Here is a 20,479-nt window from a genome sequence, read left to right as displayed (position 1 = left end):
TTTTCAAAAGTTTTTTTTATAACCCTCAGTAAAATTAATATATTTGTTTAGGTTTCTTTTAAATACCATTGAAAAAACGTATATTTTTTTCAAATGATTTTATAACCTTCCAATAAAATGAAAATATTTTTTGAAAGTTTTTTGAACGCCTCCGATAAAAATATAGTTTTATCAAAGATTTTTTTATAACCTTGGTAAAATGAAAATATTTTCTTGAAGGTTTTTTTGAATACCTTCGATAAATGTATAATTTTTAAAAGTATGTTTTTATAACCTTCGATAAAATGGAGATATTTTTTAAATGTTTTTTCAAAAGGTTTTCAAAGGTTTTCAATGCTTTTTCATAACTTCCAGTAAAGTGGATGTATTTTTCAAAGTTGTTTCAAACCTCTTACAAATATAAATATATATATATATAAATAAAAGATGGTCGAAATAGACAAACCTTTTTGTAGTGATTGATAAAAAATGGGCCCAAAGAAAGTTGAATTCACAAGCCCAAAAGATGTATGCTGAGCTGATCCAAAAGCATTAAAATATTTGTTGTGTATGTGATTTTCTTTATGCCACGTTTCTCATTTCATTTCCATTTCGACGGAAGGTTGCTAAAAATTTAGGGCCAAGTTTATTCTTTACTTACCTTCCTTCGTTCTTCGTTTTTTCAGGCAAGTTGATGAAGATCTTGAGCTCAAGAAGATTTCAAGCACGCATGACTAGAAAATCAAAGAAGAAAAGAATAAGACACACAAAAATATAGTGTTTCGATGTTTAGCTCCACCTATATCCACTTTTGAATAGATCTTCAAGCTTTCATTTAAAGACTTCAAGATTACAAAAATACTCAGATAAGATGTCTCTTTCACAGCTCCCTCTCTAGAAATATTTATTGATTGTTTCTTTTTTCTAAAATTGAAAGCAAAACTACTCTTATTCTTTACACTTGGTAGGCTTTGGTTAAGAAATCAGTTGCATTGTCTTCTATTTTAACATTTTGTATATTGGTTGTTCCTTTCTCTATGATGTCTCTAACAAAGAATAGCTTTACATCAATGTGTTTTGTTCTATCATAGTATTGCTTATTTTTTGTTAAATAGATTGCACTCTGGTTATCACATAATAGCTTTACTGATTCTTGTGTGTAGTCTAGCTTAGTAATTAAACCTTGTAGCCAAATTGCTTCTTTAATTGCTTTTGGTACTGCCATGAACTCTGTCTCAATAGTTGATGAGACTTCCAGCTTATGAGGTTTCTTCCTAACATAAAGGAGTAATCTGTTAGAGACCTCCTCTTATCACTATCCCTTACAAAATCTGCATGAACATACCCTTTTAGGATTATTTTAGGTTCATTAGGAGTTGTATATAATGGACCTCTGTTTATTGACCCCACTAAGTATCAAAATACCCACTTAGTAGCTTCCCAATGATTTTTGCAAGGGTTACTCTTGTATCTACTAACCAAACTTGAACTATAGGCTAGGTCAGGTCTAATGCGCACCATCACATACATTTTAGAATAGGGAGCATTAGTTATAGCTTTCTTTTCAGCTAGATCTTTAGGGGAGTCCTTGGTAGTTGGTGGAGATAAGGGTCTTCTTCTTGTTCCTTCAAAATAGAGAAATGAGATAGAATTGTTCTGTAATTTTCCCAAGAAGAAATTCTCTTTTCCTCTTCTCTTGACTCATTCCTCGCAATTCTCCATTCTCACAAAAATCCAAAATCACCAAAGCCCATACCACTCGAGTTCTCTACTTGAGAACACCGAGGTCTCCAATTGGTGGTATCCCATTTGGCCTTTTGGTTGTCGTTTGTGACTTGCATAGAGAAGGTATTTTACATGAAGAAGGTCTTCAAATGTAAGGGGTTTTTAAACCCTAATTCTTCCTTTTGTAGGCATGTTGTATTTTTTAAATTAAATGCATGATTTGTTTTCTTTTCTCTGTAAAATTGTCTTCTGTAAAATTTTGGAAATTGGGACTGTTGAGGATGATGCCTTAAACTCTCGTTGGGTTCTGTAGTTTGTAAACATAATTTTGAACAAATGCTTGTGATGTAATAATATATGTTATTTTCTTCTTTTTTATCCATGGAACATTGGATGTTTTAATTGTTTGATAACAAACCAATAAACTAAGATCCCTGGTTGTCGTTTGTAATTTAAGTATGTATGTGGAGACATACAGGTGGATCATGTCTTAATTGAAAACCAAAATGGTCAGTAGTATATGGATATACCTTATCCTGGTAACGTTACGGATGCAACCTGCTTTGTAGAATAGTTACAAGTGTTGTGACTTGTTACATATGGTCTGATCCTAATCATTCATGTGAAAACATGCGAGCGGGGGCGTCCTATATAAAGAGTTTGTATATAACCCGACCACGAAATGTTATAGTCTTGTTATATAACGTCATTCATGACAGAGACTTCACTTCACTAGAATGACCATAGGTAACATGATCTCAATCCTGAGTGAGTTGGGAACTCCTGCCTTTGAGGGTAGTCCTTTGATTTGCATGGGTGCGAGTGGCCAGATCACTGACTCAAACCTACCACTTTCGGGATTCGTTTGATTTGGGAGTTGGGAACTCAGCTACACAAGATGGAATTCACTCCTTCCCCGAAGCAGGGGTAAATAGATAGATTGCTCCCTTAAGAACTGATTCCGGGGCTTGAATGATGTAACGTCACACACCTTCTCATGGCTCAAGAGGTGTCCACGCATAGTAGGACTATGTTGTATTGTTCATTAAAGGGATCAGTGGTACTTAAGAAGTTAGATGTAACTACAAGGGCAAAATGATAAATTGGCTTAGCTATATTTATGAGCATCTGTGAAGGGTTAACGTACTGTTGATTGGTTATATCCGATGGACACATAAATATATCTATGGTGAGAAGAGTGCAGTTGTCGATCTTTAATGGAATGTTTGGCATTTAATGGATGGTGGATCTCATTGCTAAATAGTTTAGTCAGCTATTCACGTACCGTTGGAGCTTCGAGTCATAGGTCCATAAGGTCCCATTGGTACCTCAATGGATTCAAGTTGAGAATCAGTTTTGGGGCAGTTTGAAGTGTTCAAATTGATAAAAGTGAGTTCAACTATATATATGATATGATTGAACCGGTCAATTATATATGATATAGTTGACATGATGTATGAGATACATTAATTGGAGGAAAATGATATAAATATGATTTATATCTAGTGGAAGAGAAAAGAACTATGGTTCATATGTTGCATATGATGTGATATTAAACCACAGATTATAAATATAATATGAATATATTTATTTTTTAATGTAACAATTATAGGATAATTGTGTTGTTTTTTTCTCCGTAACCGAATGAGATAGTGGGAGGTTACTTTCAGTTTTCGTAACTGAATGATAAAATGAAAATGGTTTTCATTTTGCAAAGGATCAGACATTAGCTCACTGAATTGTGTATAGTGCCTATCGCATAGTAAACCGAGAGCATACACGACAGCTCAACGTTTCTACACGATCGTATACATGTGTGCGATTTACTAAACGATCGCATAGGATTTACTAAACGGTCGTCTAGCTTTTTTCTAAACGATCGTGTGCTTGATCGTTTACTAAATGATCATCTATACGATCTCGCTCCTTTTACTATACGATCATGTACCTCTACCTAAACGATCAAGCATCGTCTATACGATAGACTCCCGATATCTCCCACTTGCTTGATCGTGGGAAACGATCATCTCTTCCTCCTTCCCTCTACCAAATCCAACAGAGCCCACACCTCCTGGATTCTCACTCCGAGAATATCGAGGGTTCCAAGTGGTGGTATGTGTGTCGCCCAGGGCATAAGGGGCATGATGCTTGACATCATCTTCACCTTTTTCCGGCTTATCACCGGCAGTCTGCTCAGGGTTCTAACCTCAACGGTTGGCAACTAAACACGAGTCTTCCTTGTTGCCGTGTTCGTGAGAAGTCTGTTTGTTGGTAGACGATGCAACAATTTGGTGGATGATAACGTGGACGACCTCAATGAGAGCGAGAGGTGCAGTCCATTTAACGAAAGCAAGATTTTTGTAAAGAAGGGTTCTTCAACTGGTATGTATCTTCTCTCTTTGTTGTCTAAAAGCATGCCTGTAATTTGTTATTAAATGCATATCTAGTCTGTTTGATTGTGAATGCAGTAATTTTGTTAATACAATGAGTTTGGAATGATCTTGCTTTCACTCAAAGGTACTCTTTGATAAGAGTTCCTTCAGGGACAATCCATTGCTTTTGCTCAAGGACCCTTCATTGGTCCTTTCGGCAAGATGTATTTGCAAGAATAAAATGGTAATTTTAACTTAACTGTAAATACGAACAACATGTGATGAATCGACTTACTGATCATGGTTAAATCAAGTGGTCAGAAATATATCTATAATGAGGAGAGTGCAACCATAAAGCTATAGTGGTATGTCTCGATGAAAAGTTTAACCATTTAATCTCAAATCATTGGAGCTCGTGATCTATAGGTCCATAAGGTCCCTCTACTAGCTCTTAAAAGATTACACCTTGGATTAGAATATTGAGCGAATTTGAAATGTTCAAATTCAAAATTAGAGTTTGAATTTGAAATGCTCAAATTCAATTTAGTGTTTAGATAGTTATATTCGATATAATTAAATGTTGAATTTTGTTAAAATTAAAAGAAATTGGAGAGTATAAAATATTTAAATATTGATAATATGAATAGGATTCATGTTTAGATTAGGTGTTTTGTGTCTTGCACCGACCAACACTACATCTCCAATGCATGGGAACTTGCCCAACGCAATGGTTGCACCTTTCCTTTCAACATCGACATGTTTCGAAACCAGACTAACCTCCATGGCAAGCCTAACTTAGCACATGGTTTGTTCCTCCTCAAGCCAAGTTCTCCTCCAAAGTAACCTTTCTTCAACTATAACATACCTCATTTCCTTGGTCATTGCTTTCCTTGTCCCTAACGTATGGTAATCTCTCCAACACATGGTTGCTTCACAACTTCCTGAAGGAACTCCATTTCCAGAGAATCTTTGAGCAAAAGCGGATCATCCAAATCTCATTGTGATTGAACTCAAACATTCACAGTCAAACAAAACAGATTATGCATAAATCCTAAATTACAGCATGTTTTCGAAATAAAAACAAAGGATCAAGAGATTATACCTTTGAAGAACCCTTCTTCAAGTAATCCCTCGATCAAACTCGTTCATGAATGCAATGAACAACTCGAACACTCCTCTTGAACAAGCAGCAACTCAATCCTCGAACCAACCAGACATTACCACTTGGTAACCTTGGCATTCTCGGTGTGAGAATCCAGGAGTGGTGGGCTCTGGTTAATTTTGGTTAGGGGGGAAGTTTTGTCTGGAGGAAGAAGACGATCGAGTAAACAACAACGTAGTCATGTAGACGACGAAGTTTATCGCATAGACAAGTTACTCGATCGTTTAGATAACAAGGCTATTGAATAGTCTCTCAAGCAATCGTGTGTATTCCTTGAGATTTGAGATCAATTTCATTTTATCCCAAATTTGCCATTAAACTAAATAACTACCCACTAAGAGTGGTTATGAAGAAAAATGAGTTAATTATCTAATAATTAATAAAATATAAATAAATATGATAACTAACTTATCATATTATATTTATAACCTATAGTTTTAATATTGCATCATATACAATATATAAACCATAGTTCTTTTTCTCTATTTTATGGCATTTAATATAAATCATATTTATATTACATTTAATAACTATGAATCTTATTCATAGAAAATATATTTAAATCATATTCATATATTTAGTTCCTCCAATTAAACAATAATGTATCAAATACATTATATCAATTATATCATATATAATCAAATTTTCTCTTATTAATTTGAACATTTCAACTTAACCCAAAAACTAATTCTCAACTTAAATCCATTGAGCTACCAAGGGGACCTTATGGACCTATAGCTTGAAGCTCCAACGGTACATGAATAATTGATTAACCTCTTTAATCACATTATCCATCATCTGTTAACTATCGGGCACTCCACTAAAGACTGACAGTTGCATTCTTCGCACTACAAATATATTTCTATATTATATTCATCAATAGTATGATGATCCTTCATAAATTGCTCGTAGGTACAGGAGAACCAAATTATCGTTTTACCCCTGTAGTTACATCTAACTCCTTAAGTACCATTGATCCCTCTAATGAACAATAGATCATAGTCCCACTATGACTAAATCCCTCTCTGGCCAAGAGATAGTGTGGCACCACATTGTTCAAGACCTAGAATCAGCCTTTAAGGGAGTAATTTATCTACTTACCCCTGCTTTGGGGAAGGAGTGAATTCCATCTTGTATAGCTAAGTTCCTAGGTCTCCAATAAGATGAATCCCCAAAATGGTAGGCTTGTTGAGTAGAAAATCTGGCCACTCTCACCCATGCAAATCAAAGAAACGCCCTCATAGGCAGGAGTTCACAACTCACACATGATTAAGGTCATGTTACCTATAGTCATTCTAGTGAAATGATAATCTCAATTATGAACGACGTTATAAAACGAGACTAAACATTTCGTGGTCCGGTCTTATACAAACTCCTTTGTATAGAATATCCTCGTTTGCATGTCTAATACATGAATGATCAAGATTAGATCATTTGTAGCACTTTATAACATTTGTAACACCTACAGAGCAGGTCATACTCGTAGTGTCACCAGGATAAGGTATTCAGCCTTATTCATATACTACAGACCATTTAGGTTATCACTTAAACAAGATCCATTTGTATGTCTCCACATACATGTTTAAGTTACAACGATAACCATGGATCTTAGTTTATTGGTTTGTGGTTAATGCAACTAAAATATCATTTATTTCATAGATAATGTGAAGAAAATATCATATATTATAAATCAAAAATGTTTATTCATACAAGTGTTTACAAACTACATGACCCTATGAGATTTAGGGCATTAACCCCAACACTTCCCAACGCATAAGAGCTTGTTTGAGTTGTCTTCCATGCTCAACTTGACCTTGTTTCCTCAAGTAACTCAACTCAATTTATGGTGTCTAAATTTCCCTTTCAAGGCCTCTTTTGGCCACATGGTCTCCCTTACCATGCGTTCACCTTCCTTCCAATTCCCCCTTTCTTGGTTTTTGGACACTTTTTCAAAGCATGGTTTCTCTACTAGAGTTTATAGCATGGTTCTTATCTACCTCATTGTTCTTATGCATCCAAGTACACTTATTTCCCTTAAGGTATGCGTCCATTTGCTCCTTTATCATTTCTTGGTGTAAGTGGTTGTCTCATGCTTTATCTTTGATCCAAAGATAGCCTTCTCCACTCCTCAACTTTTTTGATTCCTACTCATGAGTTGGGCATTCCCTTGATCATGCTTCTTCTTTCAATGCATGGTCCTCTTTACCTTTACTTAGCTTGGCCAACCATCTCTTATCTTTTCCTTGTTCATTTCCACACATGGCGTATCAAGCTACCTCGAGGTATGATGCACTCTTCTTCCATTGGACTACCTCCAATGTATGGTTGCCCCTTCTTGGCAACACTTAGTAATTTATTTCCATGCTAAGTACCTTTGTGTGCATCAACCTCCTAAATTATACCTAACATTAACTTAGTCAACTCAAGTCTTCCTCCTCAAACTACCCAAGGCCAACGTAAATCATGCTTCCAAGCACCTTGGGCCAACCTTCACAAGTCACTCTACCTCGGAGAATCCTTAGGGAGAAGTTTCAGGGTTTATAATTTCCCTCTACTAACTCATTAGATAACTCCCCATGGGAGTTATCTTATTTAACTTATTTATTTAATTTATATAAAATATAACTAAATAAATAAATAATAATAATATTAATTAATTAATCATTAAGTCAAATATCAAATATTTAACTAAAATTATATTGGAATCATATTCAAACATAATCCTCTCTCATTACCTCCAATTTTAATATGAATATCATTCATATTAATTTTAACCTATAGTTTCATATGATTCTCGTTTATATAATTAATATTTTAATCTTATTGAAATATATATCCCTCTTATAATATAAAGTTAATTTTGAATGTATCAATACACATTATATTAATTGCATCTCATACAATTAATTTATATTCTCTTATTTAATTCGAACAATTCAAATTAATCCATAACTAAATTATTCTTGTTTTATCCTTAGTGAACTAGTAAGGGGGACCTAATGAACCTATAAATTAGAAGCTCCAATGATATGAGATTAAATTAACTAAACTCTTTAATTAAATTAATCAACATTCATTAACTGTGGGTTATTTTACTAAAAATTCACAGCTACACTCTTCGCATTGTAGAATATTTTTGTGTCCATGGATATAACCAATGATTAGTAAGTCATCCCTTCACGAATTATTCGTAATTATAGCTTGGTCAAAATACTGTTTAACCCTTGTAATTACCTCTTACTTCTTAAGTCTCACCATTCCTCTAATAAACAACATGTTTATCATCCTACCATAAACAAATCCCTCCCAAGTCCCAAAGAGGCACTTAAGGGAGAAATTTATCTATTTACTCTGAAGATGAGAAGGAGCAAATTTCATCATGTGCAACTATGTTTCCAGCTCCCTACTCGGACAAATCTCCAAAATGGTAGGCTTATTGAGTCGGTGATTCAGGCCACTCTCACCCATACAAATCAAGGATTTCCCTCATAGACAAGATTTATAACTCACTCATGATTGAGATCAAGTTACATATGGTCATCCTACAAAATATTAATCTCTTCAGTTAACAGTGTTATAAAGAGAGATTAATCATTTCGTAGTCCAGTCTTATACAAACATACTCTCACTTTCATGTCTCCACATGAATGATTTGGATCACATCGTTTGTAACACTTATAACTCTTGTAACATTTACAAAATGGGTTGTATCCGTAGTGTCACCAGAATAAGGCACCCAACCTTATTCATATACTATAGGCCATTTAGGTTATTACTTGAACATAATCTACATGTATGTCAACCACCTACTATTCAAGTTATATAAAATAACCTTGGATTTTTCTTTAATAGATAATTGCATATATAAAATAATCCTCCATTATTTCAAATAATTTACTAATTACGAGACTTTAAGGCATACATTCGAACACGTCTAATCATCTATGCACTGAAAAAACATAAAGAAAAAAACTATGATGTAGCATTGACAAAACTATAAAACTACACCGTGGTGGAAGCCTTCATGCTTATCAATTGGTCATCATTATCCTGAAATATCAACTTATCTTCTAAGCACATCAAATCAGCTGCGTGCTGCAGATGTGCATGAAGCTATCAATCATCAGTTTGACGTCTTTCTTCCCTTAATTAGAAAAACGAAGAAATATTTACCATCCTCTCAATCATTATCACCTCCCAGCACCAACTGTTACTATCTTTAACCCTATTATTAAATGACTATCGTGGAATAGAGAAACAACCGTTATACATTAGAAATCGGATTAGGAAGCTAAACTTCTCTCAACTTATTTATGAGAATGACATATGTTTTTTAGAAAGCACATGGATGGATTAAAGGACATCCACAATCCTTTGTAATATGCTTAGAACAACTGGTCGTTTGGCACCTACTAAGTGTGTTGACATCGAGGAGATGGTGGCAATCTTCCTCCACATACTGGTGCACGACATTAAGAATCAATTAGTTCAACGAAAATTCTCACGGTATGGTGAAACTGTTTCAAGGGATTTCAAATTAATCCTTACTATAGTGCTATCACTTCATGAGTTACTGCTAAAAAAACTATAGCCCATCACAAATGAATGCATTAACAATAGGTGAAAATGGTTTGAGTTATTAAAACGACTTTATATCCGTACATGTTCAAATACTAGGTATTTTTCTAGGAAAACATTTTTTTTTTTTTTTTTTTACTTTTTTATGATGTATGAACTCAAACAAGATTGTCTAGGTGCATTGAATGGCACATACATCAAGGTGAATGTAAGTGCAATTGATCGACCCTGATATGATACTAGGAAGGGTGAGATAGCTACGAACGTGCTTTTCGTCTGCTCTCCAAATGAAGAGCTCATATTTGTGATGCCAGGGTGGGAATGGTCTGTAGCCTATTCTAGAGTACTTAGGGATGCAATTTCTCGACCTACCAAATTGAAGGTTCCCAAGGGTATCGGCTTTCAAGACTACATTTTATGTGTTCAAAAGCAAATAGCTTGTCAATTAACTATATGTATACTGTGTCTAAGTTATTACTACCTATGTGATGTTGGATATTCCAATGTCGAGGGATTCTTGTCACTGTATAGGGGAGAATGGTTCCACCTTTCAAAAATAGCGTGGTGCTGGAAATCCATCGACTAATCCATAGGAACTTTTCAACATCAAACACTTATATGCTAGAAATTGCATGGAACGAGCATTTGGCATACTTAAGGGTCGGTGGGCTATACTTCGTGGGAAGTCATTCTACCAAATAAAGGTCCAATGTCGAATAATAACGACATCTTGCCTGCTTCACAACCTGGTCACTAGAGAGATAGGCCTAACTACAATATTCGAAGTGCCATAGGATTCGAACTTTGTATATGTTGGATTTGACAATGAAAATATATAATTTATTGAAATGTCTAACGAATAGGACCAACTTTAGGGATGATTTGGTGAGCCAAATGTTCGATGCATAGAAACAAGCATCGTGAAGAAATACTTTATTGTTCAAATTTCTTTACTTTGAATTGAAACTTTCTTCGGATTTATATTTTAGCTCAAACAATCTGCTACCTCTAATTATATGATATTATGCTTGTTGGTTAGTGTGAATTATGAAATATGTTTTATGTAATTCATACTCATGAATTTGTTTATCTATATGTTCCAAGATTTTAATTCAGTTAGATGTACGCATGCATGAAGCTCAATGGTAGGATGTGAAAGAATCAAGAAAGACACTTGGTTGAAGCTTGAAGATGCAAAGTTGGTTGACTCGTTACTGGTCGAGAGTGGTTGGCGAGCTGATAATCTAAATTTCAAAGCCTGGTTATTTGCAGCAACTCGAGCATCTACTGCATGAGAAAGTTCCTAAATGTGAAATAGGGGTATCGATAATTGAGTGCAAGACAAGATTCTTAAAGCGACAATATACAACAATTGTTGAGATGTTGAGTAATGCATGTAATAGTTTTAGGTGGAAGGAGGAGTTAAATTGTGTGGACACGGAGAATGATGTGTTTGATTTATGGGTTCGAGTAAGATAACACATTACAATATACTATCACAATTGATATACTTTTTCTAACATGTTATATAACCATTTGTAGTCCCACCCAGTGCAAAGGGTATGAGGCACAAATCATTTCCTTATTATGATGAACTTGAAGGAAATCGGATTCGAAATTTCCATGAGCAGTGGAAACAAGATTATTCCAAATCACAATCACGAATGAACAATACATTTACAGTCAACTTCAAACAAACGGTTATACGATTCATACAAAAATTACAGCATGAAAAACTCAAATGCACAAAGGGAAAAATTGTACGAACAATTACAGATGCGTCTCCACGCTCATTTGCGCACAATCGCTCGAACAACAGAAACCTTGAACGCTCGATCTACATGACCGCAACATCGCAGCACAAACACCGCACAATCGTCCTCAACGATCGCCTCGATCACGAACTCCTCCGCAACATGAACGACTTCCACAGCACCACGAACGGTCTCCACAGAACCTCCAACATGTCGAGTTGAGTATGACACCATCAATAGGACTACCTTGATATTCTCGGTGTGAGAATTCAGAGGGTGGGCTCTGTTCGGACTTGGAATATGGCAGACGAAGAAGAAAACACTGATCGTGTATACGACTGGGCAAGTGGGAGATGGCGGAGACCTATCGTGTAGGTCGATGCCCAATCGTTTAGATAAAGCTAAGCGATCGTCTAGCAAAAGCTATGTGATTGTTTAGCTCATCGTCTAGCTCGGTCTGTCGCCTAAAGACACTATACGATTCTTTACTTTGGGCAAGCGATCGTCTAGCAAAACTATGCGATCGTTTAGTAAATACTGCACGATCGTTGAGCTCGCCACTGCACGATCGTTTAGCTCACTCAGCCGTCGTTTAGTAAATCCATATTTACTTGACAATTCCATGAGTTTTTTTTTGTGTGAGAGAGAGAACTCAAAACTTTTTACGAAAAACTTTTCACCAGTTTGTAAATCATCATCATAAAATTAGGAAAACCATTTTCCTTTTAAACTCACGATTACCATGAATCCAATAACCACCCACTCAATTGGTTATTAAAGAAAAAGAATCAATTATCCAATAATTAATATTATTATAAATATAAATGATAATCACCTTATCATACTATATTTATAACCTATAGTTTCAATATTTCATCTCATGAAACATATAAATCATAGTTCTTTTTCTATTCCATGGTACTTAATATAAATCTCATTTACATCAATCCTCTACTAGATGTATCTCATACATTATACTGATTATATCATATATAATCAAAATACCTCTTGTCAATTTGAACATTTCAAATCAACACCAAGAACTGATCCTCAACTGAATCCATTGAAATACCAAGGGGACCTTGTAGACCTGTAGCTCAAAGCTTCAACGGTACGTGAATATCTGACTAAACTTTTTAGTCATGAGATCCACCATCCATTAACTGCCAGACATTCCACTAAAGACTGACAGCTGAACTCTCCTTACCACAGATATATTATGTGTCCATCTTAACCAATCAGCAGTGCAACAACCCTTTACAAATCGCTCATAAGTACAGCTGAGCCAATAACCGTTATGCCCCTGTAGTTACATCTGTCTCCTTAAGTACCACTAATCCCTCTAATGAACATAAGTCATAGTTCTACTATGACTGAGTCTTCTCTTCCAAAGAGAAGTTGTGGCCACTATGTTCAAGCCTCGGAATCATCTCTCTACTTATCCCTTTTTTGGGAAATTAGTGAATTCCATCTTGTGGATTGAGTTCCCAACTCCTAGATCAGACAAGTCCCCAAAAAGGTAGGCATGTTGAGTTGGCAATCTAGCCACTCTCACTCATACTAATTAAAGGACCTTTCTCAAAGGCAGGAGTTCCTAAAACACTCAGGTTGTGTCACCTATAGTCGTTTAGGTGAGATGTAAGTCTCTAGTATCAACAACATTATATACAGAGTCTAGTCATCTCGTGATCTAGGTCTTATAAAAACTCTTTGTATAGGACACCCCCGCCTGCACGTCTCCACATGAATGGTCATGATCTACCATTTGTAGTAGTTTATAACACTTTCAAACCTCTACAAAGCGGACCGTATCCGTAGTGTCACCAGGATCAGGTATCCCACCTTAATTCTTATACTACAAACTTATTTAGGTTATCACTTAAGGCATGATCCACTTGTATATCCATGTACATACTTAAGTTCACATAAGATAACCAAGGAGCTTTGTTTATTGGATATAAGTAAATTCCAGAATTAAATAACAATTATTTTATTCATTGAACAACGTGCATCTTTACAAAACAACGAGACTCTGGGAGAATTAGGACACTAATCCCAACAGAACTTTCCATCGTTTTTTGGAAGGATAGGTCTACTGATGACAGCTGTGAAATCCTTATTGATTAAGCATTTGAAACAAATGAGCATTTAGAGAATGTTAGGTTAGGATCTCAAGATAATAAGTAGCTTGAAAATGGATTGTCTAAGAACATACTGACGACTGACAATATGGATGAGGTTTTCTTAGAGACATCTACCAATAGATGTGTTGATCCTATTAGCGATTCAAGAAGAAGCAAGCAAAAGAGGAATATCTTCCAATCTGAAGTGTTTGACTTTGTGAAAAGAGCAATGGATGTCAATGAACAAACAATGGACAAGCTCATATCATAGCAGAATGAGAAATATGAACTGGAATTCAGAAGGCGAAAGGAAGTCATCGAATAGATCTATCAAGTTGATGGTTTGGAGGAAGATGATTGGTTGGCTCTTATAGATCTAGTGGTGACTGATATTCAGAAAACATAATTTTTTCTAACCATTCCCCCCAATTCGAGAAAAAGGTATTCCCTCATTATGTTGGGTAGGACCAACTGAGTTGGAATCATGTTATGCATGCTTGTGTTTCTTTCTTTCTTTCTTTTCTTTTTTTTTTTTTTTTTTTTTTTTTTTTGTAAGTGGACTTGGGCATTGTCCCAGTTGATGCCCTAAATCTCGTAGGGTCTTATATTTTGTAAACATTATTGAAAAAACTCATTGTGTATTTAAAATATATGATATTTTAGTTGTATTAACCACAAACCAATAAACTAAAATCTAGTGTTACCTTTGTAACTTAAACATGTATGTAGAGACATACGGGTGGATCATGTTTAAGTGATAACCTAAATGGTTTGTAGTAGATGGATAAGGCTGGATACCTTATCCTCGTGGCACTACGAGTATGGCCCGCTTTATAGATGTTACAATTGTTGTAAAGTGCTACAAATGATCTGATCCTGATCATTTATGTATAGACATGTGAGCGATGATATTCTATACAAAGAATTTTTATAAGACTGGACCACGATATTTTTAGTCTCATTATATAACACCGTTTATATAGAGACTTACATTTCAACAGGATAACCATAGGTAATATGACCTGAATTCTGAGTGAGTTTTGAACTCTTACCTATGAGGGCGGCCCTTTGATTTGTATGAGTGAGAGTAGACATATCGTAGACTAAAAAAGCATACCATTTTGGGGATTCATCTAATTGGGTAGCTGGAAACACAACTACATAAGATGGAGTTAACTCCTTCTACGAGGCAAGGGTAAGTAGATAAATTTCTTTCTTAAGGGCTAATTTCGGGTCTTGAATAATGTGGCACCACATCTTCTCTTGGTCCGAGAGGGGTTTAGTCATAGTTGGACTATGATCTATTGTTCATTAGAGGGATTAGTGGTACTTAAGGAGTTAGATGTAACTACAGGAGCAAAACGGTAGTTTAGCCTAGCCGTACTTACGAGCAATTTGTGAAGAGTCATCGTACTGTTGATTGGTTATATCCAATGGACGCATAAATATGATATAATTAAGTTGTTTCAATTATATGTGATATAATTGTTACAATGTATTTGATACAATTATAGTTTAATGAGAGGAAATAAATATTTGAATGAGATTCAAATATAGTTTCTATGAATTGAATTCATAGTTGTTAAATTTAATATAAATATGATTTATATTAAATGTCATATAAAAGAGAAAACAAAACTTTAGCTTATATTTTTATATTCGATATAACATATAATTTAAGATATATATAATATGATAAGTTAGTTATCATATTTATATTTATTATTATTTTAATAATAAACGAAGGAGTTACAACTTCCTTCCCTTTTCTTTTCTCTCCACCCACGTAAGTGGGTGGTTGTTATATTTGGCATGTAGAAAAGAAAAAGTTTCTTCTTCTTCTTGACCAAGTTGAACGATTTTGATATAGAGAAACAACAGAAGAGTTTTGTGTGTTTTTGAGTTTTTTTAGAACATTCTCATACCTTCTTCCTCTCCACAAAAGTTCCCTCAAATCCAAAATAGTCAGAGCCCACCACTCCTGGATTCTCACCCTGAGAATAGTGAGGAAACCTTCGTTCTCGTGTTCGAACTTGTTCGAGTTTTTCCTTGGAGGAAGTCTTTCAAGTGGTTCGTGTTCTGTTCGAGGGAATTCTTGAAGAATGGTCTTCAAAGGTGAGGTTTATACCTTACATTAGCATGCTGCAATTTATAATTAAATGCATATCTTGTTTCTTATTAAATGAAATTGGTTTTTTGGTCGATCCACATTCACTCAAGGTTCTCTTCTCACAGAGTTCCTTCAATTGGTATCAGAGCTAGGTTGTAGGTTTTTTATTCCAAATTCCATTCTTTTATTGAATTGATTTTACAATAATGGTGGTTTTATAATCTGCATTCTGTTTCATGCAATGAATGGTTGTGAATGTGGTTGTTGATGGATGTTTCAGGATAGAACTCTCTGTTTTAAGGCTTTCTTTATTTACAAATTTGGTTTATAAAGGCCCCTGCATTGTTGGGCTTTAATCTTGCTATAGAGTCTGTGATTTGTAAGTTTGAGTTGCTCATGTTGTTCCTGAGAAGCTTCAAAGAATATTGCAAAACACTGTTTCGATAGAGAAAACGAAGTAGTTCTACAATATCGTGTAGCTCTTGCTATGTGATCTTGTAGCTTTTGCTACACGATTGTGTAGAATTTGTTAAACGATCGTGTAGCATTTGCTGAACGATCGTGTAGCTAATGTTACAAGATCGTGTAGACTTTGCTACACGATTGTGTAGCATTTGCTATGAGATTGCACAATTTCTTGCTACACGATCACTGCAAGATGGTTCATTGAAAGGTGGTTCGGTTCGAGTGGTTCAAGTCCTGGTTCACCTTTTTTGAGCCAGATGACTCATGATTATGTAATAGATAACCTTTTATTTTCTCCTTTTAGAGGTCCTATCCTGGTCCATCAACTGTTAGTATAAATATACATGTGATATATGTTTTATATTATATGTCATAATGTATGTCATATAGTTTTAAAACCCACCATAGGTTATGCATTTATATTCATGCATCATTTTATATTATAAATGTTATAATATATGAATATGCATGATTTAAATTATATAAAGCATGTTCATGCATCATATAGTATAGATGTTATAGTATATGTATGCATGCATTATAGCATATCCGTGCATCATTTATTTATAATTGTTATAATATATGGTTGAATGAATGTATGGAAAGTAAGCTATAGCATGATTCATTACTTAGTTATATAATTGTTATATATTAGTAATGAATGGAGATTGCATGAAGCATGACATTACCTTAGGTTAATTTATAAATGTTATGATTAACTGAAGTATGTCAAGCATGAAATGTTTGTTTTAAATTTTTTAATTTATTTATAATTGTTATAACTAAATGAAATTAGAATTAAAATCATTAATTAAAAGTTCCATGCAAACCTTAGGCTATAATCATTTTTTAAAATTGTTTTAAAATATGATTGAGGTAGACCTAAGATCACATTTCTAATGAGATTAGAAATCTAAGTTTAATCTTTTAATCGGTTTAATAGGATTAAATTTTTTCTTAATAAAAGATTAAATGTGTAATGTATCTATAAGGGACCTTTTGGCTAAGGTAGGTTCTGGCTAGGCTGGGGTACTTAAGTTGATGGAAACGTCGCACCCTTACCTGGGAACCTACCTAGAAAGATGAATTAGATAGATTTATTATATACATGCAAATTTGATCAAAGTCTATGAAAGAGTTTAATGAGACTTCAATCAAAATTATTTAATCATCAAAGACAATAGTTGTTTTTTAACAAATTAAACAAACACTTAGATAAAATCAATAGTTAGATTTTTCCTAAGTTAATTAATCCTAGGTAGAACACTCAATGGGAGGAAAATGGGGTATATGATACTTCATTTTAGCCTCTACACGTTTCTCCCTCTAATTTCATACCGTGAGATCTACACTCGGCCTCGAGGCACCATGGGTGACCCCTTACGGATGGCATTTGGGTAGGTCAATAACAAGGTGGATGGAGAAAGTGTTTATAATAAATGGGAGTAGGATGTGTGACAACACATCCCTCGGTCTCTCTCATTAGGTTAAATAAAGTTTCATGCATCGCCTCATGGCATCGTGGGTGTCCCCCTAAAGGATGGCTATATTGCATGACACTTTATTCAATCTCCAGAAATGGATAGGGTTACTTTAGTTTCATGTCCCAATCGGTTTTTCTCTACGGTTGGCTCATTGAGGTGGAACTGTAGAACCTAAAATGAGGGGTTACACTTACGCATAATTGTTAAGGATGTTAACAAATTCTAGACCGAACAATAGTGACTATTAGTTACAGTGACAAGGTGTTGTTTATATCTAATGGTTGAGAATGTCTCATTTCAGCGAAGGGGCACTTGATCACCCTATGGTGACTTTTGTCCTACCTCATTGAAACATCAGTGCAAAATAGATGTAACTTAGGATACATTAGACTATTTTGCTAAAAATTGATTGGTTTTCTTAAGTGGTTTAATGCAAGTGACTAAAATAGTTTGTTCTTTTTCCGCAAATTCTTTAAATAGCTACTGCTACTTTAAGTTTACTAGCCGCAGATAAGTTAAGGGGAGAGAATTACGCTAGTTGGAAAAACATAATCAATAGTATACTAATCATCAATGATCTTTGATTTGTCCCAATGGAGGATCATCCTCCCATTCTAGCTGTCAATGCTCCTCAAAATGTTCGGGAAGCATATGAGCGTTGGACATGGGCGAATGAATAGGCCTAAGTGTATATCTTGGCAAGCCTTAATGAAGTCTTGGCCAAGAAGCATAAGCCCATGCTCACAGCTCGTGAGATCATGGAGTCCCTAAAGGGAATGTTCGGACAATCGTCTGTACAACTCAGGCATGACGCTCTGAAACACATCTTTAATGCCCATATGCAAGAAAGGTCATATGTTCGAGAACATGTTCTCAACATGATGGTCCACTTCAACGTGGCGAAGATGAATGGTTCAAGCATCAATGAAGCCAGTCAGATTAGCATCATATTGAAATCTTTACCTGAAAGTTTCCTGCATTCCGTAGCAATGCTGTTTTGAACAAAATTTACTACAACCTGACCACTCTGCTCAATGAGCTACAGACCTTCCAATTCTTGTTGAAAACCAAGGAGCAGAAGAGTGAAGCAAATGTTGTTTCATCTTCTAAAAAGTTCCATAAAGGTTCGACCTTTGGAACTAAGTCTGTTTCTTCTTCCTCCGACACCAAAAAGTGGAAGAAGAAGAAGAAGGGTGGAAAGGGGAAAGCTAACCCCATAGTTGCTGCTCATAGGGGTAGACAAACCATCAAGGCCGACAAAGGAAAATCTTTCCACTGCAACCAAGATGGGTATTGGAAGAGGAACTACCCCAAATATTTGACAGAAAAGAAGAAGGCCAAACAAGGTAAATACGATTTACTTGTATTGGAAACCTATTTAGAGGAGAATGATGATTCTGCCTGGATTATTGACTCTAGGGCCACTAACCATGTTTGTTCTTCATTTCAGGGAATTAGTTCATAGTGGCTACTAGATGCTGGTGAGATGACGATGCCAGTTGGAACCGGGCACGTCGTCTCAGCTGTGGCAGTGGGAGGTCTCCAGTTGACTTTATAGAACATATTTCTTGTTTTAAAAGATGTATATGTGGTTCCTGATTTATAAATGAACTTAATTTCTGTAAATTGTTTGCTTGAACAATGTTATAATATCAACTTTCTTTCTAATAAAACATTTATTTCTAAGAATGATATTGATATTTGTGTTGCAAAACTGGAAATTAATCTTTATATGCTAAGACCGTTAGCAACTAATGCCCTCCATAACACTGAGTTGTTTAAAACTGTAGTAACTCAACATAAAAGACTTAAAATTTCTCCTAAGAAAAATGCCCAACTTTGGCACCTAAGACTAGGACACATAAATCTCAATAGTATTGAGAGGTATGTGAAGAATGGACTTCTAGGCGAGTTAGAAGAAAATTGTTTACCTGTGTGAGTCATGCCTTAAAAGCAAGATGACTAAGAGACCATTTACTAGAAAAGGTCACAAGGCTAAAGAACCTTTAGAGCTAATACATTCAGACCTCTGTGATCCGATGAATATAAAAGCTAGGGGAGATTATGAATATTTCATGACTTTTACTGATGATTATTCAAGATATGGGTACGTTTATTTAATGCAACATAAGTCTGAATCCTTTGGAAAGTTCAAAGAATTCAAACCTGAAGTTGAAAATTCATTACATAAAACGATTAAAATATTTCGATCTGATCGAGGTGAAGAGATTGTGGATTTAACATTCTAGAACTATGTGATAGAACATGAAATAGTATCTCAACTCTCAGCATCTAGTGCACCTCAGCAAAATGGTGCATCAGAAAGGAGAGATCGAACCCTATTGAACATGGTTCGGTCTATGATGAGTTACGTTTCTTTACATGACTCATTTTGGGGTTATGCAGTAGAGACTGCAGCGTACATCTTGAACTGTATTCCTTCTAAGAGTGTTTCCAGAACACCTTTGGAGTTATGGAATGGTCGTAAAGTGTAAAACCCGAACCCTAATCACTTCAAGTAAGAGTAAGTAATGTGATGTCTTCTAATGAGCTAAATGAAGTCATGTCTTAGGAAGGGTAGAAGATGTAAGCAAGAAGAAATAGGCTCTTGGGTAGCTAAGTGTAAAAGTAGGACAAAACTTGGCTAGGCTAAGGAAGGTCATGCTTAATGATGGAATGCATAATAAACATATGAATGAGACCATGCCATCTAATGAGCTATGGTGC

General features: G+C 35.1%; 1 long non-coding RNA gene across 1 annotated transcript; it reads left to right on the top strand.

Annotated features, from left to right (window-relative positions):
• Positions 1 to 580: 580 nt before the first annotated feature.
• LOC150035032 (uncharacterized) lies at positions 581 to 11,307 on the top strand. Its single transcript, XR_016530536.1, has 2 exons — positions 581 to 852; positions 10,921 to 11,307. It is a non-coding gene; the product is annotated as an uncharacterized LOC150035032 (long non-coding RNA).
• Positions 11,308 to 20,479: the final 9,172 nt, after the last annotated feature.

This window comes from Benincasa hispida, chromosome 7 (assembly GCF_027475165.1).
Source record: "Benincasa hispida cultivar pf3 chromosome 7, pf3_genome.v1.1, whole genome shotgun sequence".
Lineage (NCBI taxonomy): Eukaryota > Viridiplantae > Streptophyta > Magnoliopsida > Cucurbitales > Cucurbitaceae > Benincasa > Benincasa hispida.
Note: the sequence above shows the minus strand (reverse complement) of the source record. Positions and strands in the feature narration are given on the sequence as shown.